Consider the following 7,144-nt stretch of genomic DNA (forward strand, 5'->3'; position numbering starts at 1 on the left):
GGTAATATTGATTATCTTTGGGGTCAGAAAATGTTTTGCAGTTGTTCCTGATTGAAAGGTTTTCTATTAATTCTTACTGGCAGGCAGAATAAGAAATATCGAATACCTAATTGCCTTTGAAATAATTACACCCCCCAAATGTAATATCTTAACCAACGCATCGTACAATCGATGCTGTGCTAGACCAGGGAGATTCGAGAAGCAATGGAAAGTCAGCCCCGGACGGGGGTGGGGAAGAACAGCTAGCGCCCTGGGCTATGGGGTTAGAGCAGGTCATCTGCTCCTTGAGTCCTGGCTCTGGCCCGTTTGCAAAGCTGGTGAACAGGAAGCCCTCCCACCAGGACACCAGCGTGGGGTCAAGGATAGAGCCCTGAACTACGAGCCAGCCATTAGCTGCACCTGCCAGCATCCGGACCCAGCGACCTTGGGGAACCAATCAACTTCCTGTGTTTCTGTCTCTCTCTTCTACAGAATCAGGCTGACTGAGAGCAGCCTCAGGGAGGCTGGTGAAAACCAGTAGAACTCACTGATGAGGAAGCATTCTGTCATCTGTGAATGTAGCCGTTCACTCATTTAAAAAAATACTTAGCCCCTGCTCTAAACCAGCACAGACCGAGGACCTCAAGTGACAGCTGGGTAAGTGAAGAAGACCGAACCCTGCCCTCAGAGAGAGTAATTCTAGGGCCACTGCAGGCAACAAGCAGAGAAACATGTAAGCGTGTAGCGCACTGGTGACAGGTGCCAGGAGAAACAAACCAGGGGAGGACAGAGTAAAAGGCTGGATACAGGTGCAGGTAGAGGTACAGATACAGGAAGAGAGACACTGTGATTTATTATGAGCATCTGGCTCGTGATGGAGGCTGAGAAGTCCCACGATCTGTCATCTGCCCGCTGGAGACCCAGGGAAGCCGGTGGTGTAAATTCCAGTCCAAGTCCGAAGGCCCGAGAACAAGGAATGCCAATGCCGTATGTCCTCGTCCAAGGGCAGGAGATTAATTTCCCAGCTCAGCAGTCAGGCAGAGAAACAAAACGCAGCCTTTCTCCACATCTTGGTTCTATTCAGGTCCTCAATGGTTGGGATGATGCCCGCCAGCCCCGGCGCGGGTCACCTGCTCTGCCCAGTCTACAGATTCAAACGCTAATCTCTTCTAGAAACACCGCACAGACATACCCAGAAATCGTGTTTAATCAGGTAGCTGGGCACCCTGTGGCCCAGGGGAATTAAAAATCAACCATCCCAGCTAAATTGGCAAAACACAGAACATGGTGGGCCGCCGCACCCTCCAGATTCCTGCGGTCTCTCTAGAAGAAATCTCGGGGCATGTTTTCATATCCACTCAGCTCCTGGAGAGTCTGACAAGTAGTGCTTGGGGATTATGCTCCTATTTGCTCATACCAGGCACTGGTCTAAATCCTGTATACGGATGCTCCTTCTCCATTCTAGCCATCGGAGGGGGGCTGGGCAGGAAGAGAATGCCATCACTCCCATTCCGCAGATTCTATGGTGCTATGGTTGGGGGAGCTTTAGCAATTTTCCACCACCAGCACTGCCAGCACAGAGGGTTTTCGGAGCCGGGCTTGTGGCCAGACAGTGTGACCCCAGTACCAGACTCTTACGTGCCCCCCAATCCCCTCTCCACCCCTGGGGACCCCCGTCCAGCTTTGAGGCAATGACCCACGTTGACGGACTACTCATCTACCCCAACAAACCCAGTTGCCAGATAGGAAAACAGTCTCAAAGAGGTGGAAGGCTTCCCAAAGAATGACTTCTGTGGCATGTTGGAGCAGAACCCCGTGCGATTGAGAGCCAGATGTCCAGGTCCAAATCCTAGTCCCTCTGTCACGTGCCAGCACTTGGGGCTATGTTCCTGAGGACGGAGAGGGCTTGCTTCTCAGAGAGCAACGTGATCCCCTCTTCCCACCTACCTCTAGGGATAGATGGGGAGTAGACACATTTTGTAACATCGCAATGGTGTCGCAGGGGTGAAGACAACTTCCTGCCACCATGAGATCTTCTGGGCCACCTTGCAGACCAGAGCACAGCACACGAAGTTGTGCCTTCTCTCTCCCAGCTGAAACCCTGACTTCCCCACTAATGGCATCAGCACACCACTGTCAGCGCCCTGGGGGACAACCGGAATATTTTAAGTGACTGTTTTAATTGTCCCTACCTCAGCCCCCAGTTACAAAACCCTAATAGTCACGCGTTCCACGCAGAATTTGCAAAAAAGAAAACAGAATATTTCTTAAGAACCTTTCAGCATTAACCTCAAAATGTCTTCTATTTGAACTTTAACCTCCACCTGCAGACAGACGGGGCTCAGGACATGGGGCCCCGGGAGGAGGGCTGGCCGGGCCTTGAGGAGGAGGATGTACCCCCAGGGCCCCGTTGCTTCTGAGCAACCCAGACCAGGCATCTCTTCAGATAACAGACCTGGCTCTGATCCATATTTCATAAAATCAACACCTCCTGAAAAGATACTTCAGAGCACTGACGTCCTGTGGCCAAGAGCTGGAAGCCACAGAGGAAGAATGATTTTCCTAGTCCCCCTGATGGCAGCAGCTTCCGAAGTAGCCCCAGACACCAGTCTGCTGCCCCAGGGAGGCCAGTCTGCTGACCGAGGGGCCGGGGCTCCAGAAGGAGCCGGTGCCCTCTGCCGTCTGAGACCCCGGCTCTGCAGAGAAAGAAGCCGCAGGGGAGCACGGTTTCCCACACCCGGCACAGTGGGCATCCTTCAGCTGCTGGGTGGGCTGCTGGCCGCCAGGGCCCAGGACAAGGGCACAGATGTCCTCTGGGACACACCGTGGCATAGCAGGTCCTGAAGGACAGAATGCAGCCCAGCACTGTCTGGTTGTCTGAGCAAACACGGCCCACCCGAACCAAGCCAAGAGCTTTGGCCTCACAGGCTCCCTGCCACGGACTGTCCCACAGCGTCCCCTTACACTCTGGTCCCTATCTGGGGCTCTTGGCAGCATCAGGCACTTGTGGTTCCCGTCCTGGTTCGCCTCCTACAGCTCCCGCCGTTCTTTTCCTCCTGCTCAGCCACCACCTGCTTTTTAAAAGATTTCTCCTGCAGCGCCTTCTGTGCCTGCTCCCTGCCCAGTTCCGGCCACCTTCCTGGTCTTCAGGTAGTCAGTCACAAACATGTGAGCTCTCAGTGTGTGCTAGACGTTGGCAGAGGTGGCCAGACATTGAGCGTTATATTTTAGTGGGTGAGGCAGGGAGTCGGAAAGAAAAGATGTGAGTCTGGAAACATTCAGTCTCAAAAGCCTTGAGGCTTTCCCGAATTCTCTTCAAGGGGAGGAGGCCGCCCTGAATGTCAGGATCCCAGGGCCCCCGCCTCACTCAGCTCTGCGACCATGAGGAAGCCCTGAGCCTCAGTGGGCCTCAGTGTCCCCATCAATAAAGTGACAAGGTGGGGCCACAGTCTTGTCTGTCGATCGGCACTGGCCAGTAGAACTTTCTGTGACGACAGACACATCCGTAACCCACCCTGTTCAAAGCAGCAGTCACCAGTCACATGTGGGTATTGGACACTTGAGGAATAGAATTTTTCATTTTAGTTCATTTTTATCAGTTTGAATTTAAATTGGCCCCCATGGCTAGTGGCTACTGCATGGGACAGCATAACTCTCTGCCCTGCGCTTCTGTCTCAGGTACTCCGTAATTATAGGCAAGCATTAGCCATGATCTCAGGAATCTGCCTACAGATTCTCTGATTATCGTTATCATCAAGATAAAGAAACAAACAAACAAACAAAAAAAAAAGATAAAGAAACAGACGGTCAGACGTGAAAACAATCCTGATTTTCAGAGACGTTGGTTTCTCTTTTCAGAGGCTAAGACCCATGACCCCATGTGAGACCCGGTGGACACTCCTAGGGTCCTGTAGTCCCAGGTTGGGCATCAGAATCTGCTGGCAGAGATTTTTAGATGCGCCGACACCAGGTCCCACCTCCAGCAAACTGAGTCTGAGTCTCGGGGCCTGGAGCGTCAGTGACTCTAACAGGCAACCGCTGTCCTGCCCGTGGCCCCGCTAAACCAGAGGGAAACAGAGGGCAGTAGAGGCAGCTGGTCCTGCACACACAGTTCATGTTAGAGCCTGAGCTGGACCCCAGGTCCCCAAATTCCTGGTCCAGGCAGGCCCTGATGCAGGGCTGGTGGGACCAGGGCACGGTGCCCACGGAGACGAGCTACCCCCTGCCTCCTCCCGCTATCTGAGCTGTGTGTGGTCCAAGCTGGGATTCCAGCCACCTGAGACGTTTTAACAGCCCTTTCCCATTGGGATATATTATTCAGGGCCCCACATATTTGAGAGAGAGAACTCTCCCCTTGTCACATTGTAAAAGATGTAATTTTTTGCTCCTGGGGAAACAGATTCACCTACAAGGTCATTCCAGACACAGGGAGGCCCAGCATCACACAGACTCTACCAGCTTTGCCTGAAGGGGGAAGGAGGGAGGGTGAGGCTCGGGGTGGGGAGGGCTGGGGAGAGGGAGCTGCGTGTATTGGGTCAAGGACCCCTTCAGGCCATAGAGAAGGCCCCCAATTCAAGTTGGGATCTGCTCAGCCTCCCCCACCCCCGTGCTGGGACGTCTCTTTGGAAGCCACTGGGTGGGGATGAGTGCCTCCCACCCAGACACTTCTCGCCCAGGGGCTTCCTCTGCCCCGAAGCCCTGTCCTCTCTCTCGGCGACGCTGACTCCTTCCGTGTGCCCGCGGGTCCCGCTGCTGCCCCTCTCCCAGCTCCTGTCCAGTGCGCGGGGTTATTTCCTTTGCTGGTTTTATTTATTTCCAAAGTCAGCCTGGTCGGGTGAGCCAGTCATGGCAGACCTGGACCCGGATCTGAGCTTCCCCACTGCGTCAGGTTCTGACAGAGCTGCGACGGCCTCATCTGTAAGATGGAACCCACCGTCCAGGTGGCGTGGAGGAAGGGGCTCACTGGGGCAGTCCCACACACGCTGCAAGGACTTGACAAATGTGGCTTGTTTTTCCTTCCTCTCCCCTGACACCTGCAGACGGGCAGCTGCCCCCCGGACTTGGGTCCAGGTCTCGTTGCCTTTGTTGTCTCCTGAGGATTTCTCGGTGCCCAGTAAAGGGCTGAATACGGTGGGCATTTGGCAAATACGTGCTCCGTGTGTTACAAATGGCAGCAGGAAAAGACACGGGATTGCTTCCCATCCCTGTTTCTTCCCCAGGAATTAGAATTTAAAATCGCCTTCCTGTCACCGATAACCCTGCAAACGGAGAAACTTGCAGCCGTTTCCACACACACACACACACACACACACACACACACACACACACCCAGCATCAAATGCCTTCCCTTCAAACAATAGGAGGAAATGAGGGGAACTGGGACCGTTGCCGGACTATTGCGGAATTATCCAGAAGACTTGCATTGGAGATGTTAGGGGTGTGAGGAGGAGACCCGGGAGTGCATAGGCTCGAGAGTGAGAAAAACAGGAAACGATGGTGGTGGGGTATGTGTGCGTGTGCGTGGGTGTATGTGTGTGCGTGCATACGTGTGTGCTAATGTACTGCCTGTGCAAGACACTCCATTCACAGATGCAGAGGAAACCAAGCCCACGGCAGCCTGGGGTGCTTTCTGACCCCCAGGAGTTCTCCAGGCAGAAGGGGCAACCCCTAAGGACAGGAAAGTGAATGCAGGGGAGAGGTGGGGCGAGGAGCCCAGCAGAGCACGGGGACACCCGGGACTCAGCAACGCGCTCTCAAGAAGCCCGGCTTCTTTTTCTCTCCTGGGGGACCCCGGGTTTTCAGTATGGCTTTTGGTGGATAAAAGGGGTTGGGAACTGTTGATTAGTAGACCATGTCCTGGGACAGCTCGAGAGGCCGGAATCCTAATCCTCGCCGTACCAGTGCCTTGTCTGGAGCACAAACCCACACAGAGCTCAGAGGGAGAGCGGACGTATGGGTGAGCAGAACTCAGGTGAGGCTGGGAAGTCGTTAGCAATCATGGTCTCTCTCTCTCGCTCTCTCTCCCTCACTTCCCTGGACCATGCGATCTCTCTGCCCTCCCCTTCTCTCTTCTTTCTCTCCCATTCTTTCTCTCCCATTCTCTCTCTCTCTCTCTCTCTCTTTTTATTTTTTATTTTTTTTGATCTGCTGTAAGTGTCTGTGATCTTGCAATTTCCACCACATACGGACTAGCCTCTAGGTCGCTTGGTCTATCTCTTTGTTTCATAAATTTCTCTAAAGTGCCCACCGTTTGTCTGCCAGGCGCCGTGAGGCGCTGGGACCGGGCGAACAAGAAGATTGAGCCTCGGGGGTCCATCGTGTCATCCCATCTCTCCAGGGAAATAATCGGACTGGTCCCTGGTCTTAGATGACGGTCATCCAGTCCAATCAGCTCCAGCAAGAAGAGTCCCATGATACCAGAATGATGCCTGGGCTTGAACCTGCCGTGGAGCCCCGAGCAGCCCTATCCGGCCTGCTGCCTGTCTTGGAAATAAGGTTTTCCTGGAGCGTGGGTGCATTCATTTCTTTACATATTGTCTGGCCCTTTGCAGAGGAGTTAGCAGAGCCCTGAATCAGGACCACGGAAGTCAAAAGCCGATGAGTGCCACAAAGTACCGTATAAATGTAAGGAATTACAAAGTGACATTATACCACCCGGACTTCAAGAGTCAGCAGGACTGCCCGGATAAAGTATCGAACATTCTAGGTATTATTTTCCTTGGTGCCAAACTTCCAGGCCGTTGTAAATGGAGCCCATCTGTCCAGGTCCCGGCTGCCTGTGGCTGTGACCTCTGCTGAGCCCGTCTCGAGAAGGCACGAACCCAAGATGAACAGCGTTGTTCACCCAGACAGTCCACTCAGCACGTCACAAGCAGTCCCTCGTGTGTCCTTGCCATGGCTTTACGAGCTTGGTCCCACTGTGGGCCGATTTCACTGAAACCGGGGCTTGGGGAGGGACTGCCATTTCGAGAGAGAGAGAATGAGATGGAATGCGGGTCTGCAGATCCCAGGGCTCCCGCTTTCCCTGCCCAGGGCTAACGGGTTTGTTAAAAATCATATCTATAAGTCATGTAGTCAGTTAGCATTTGAGCACCTAATCTTCACAAAACAGTGAGTGGGGTGCTTTGGGGGACAACAAGAATGATGCATACAGTGTAGCATCGCT

At 53.6% G+C, this 7,144-nt stretch overlaps 1 long non-coding RNA gene across 1 annotated transcript; it reads left to right on the plus strand.

Annotated features, from left to right (window-relative positions):
• Window positions 1–5,606: 5,606 nt before the first annotated feature.
• On the plus strand, window positions 5,607–6,804 carry LOC116573268. The gene is made up of 2 exons (XR_004278683.1): window positions 5,607–5,950; window positions 6,241–6,804. It is a non-coding gene; the product is annotated as an uncharacterized LOC116573268 (long non-coding RNA).
• Window positions 6,805–7,144: the final 340 nt, after the last annotated feature.

The sequence above is a fragment of the Mustela erminea genome, chromosome 14 (assembly GCF_009829155.1).
Source record: "Mustela erminea isolate mMusErm1 chromosome 14, mMusErm1.Pri, whole genome shotgun sequence".
Classification (NCBI taxonomy): Eukaryota; Metazoa; Chordata; class Mammalia; order Carnivora; family Mustelidae; genus Mustela; species Mustela erminea.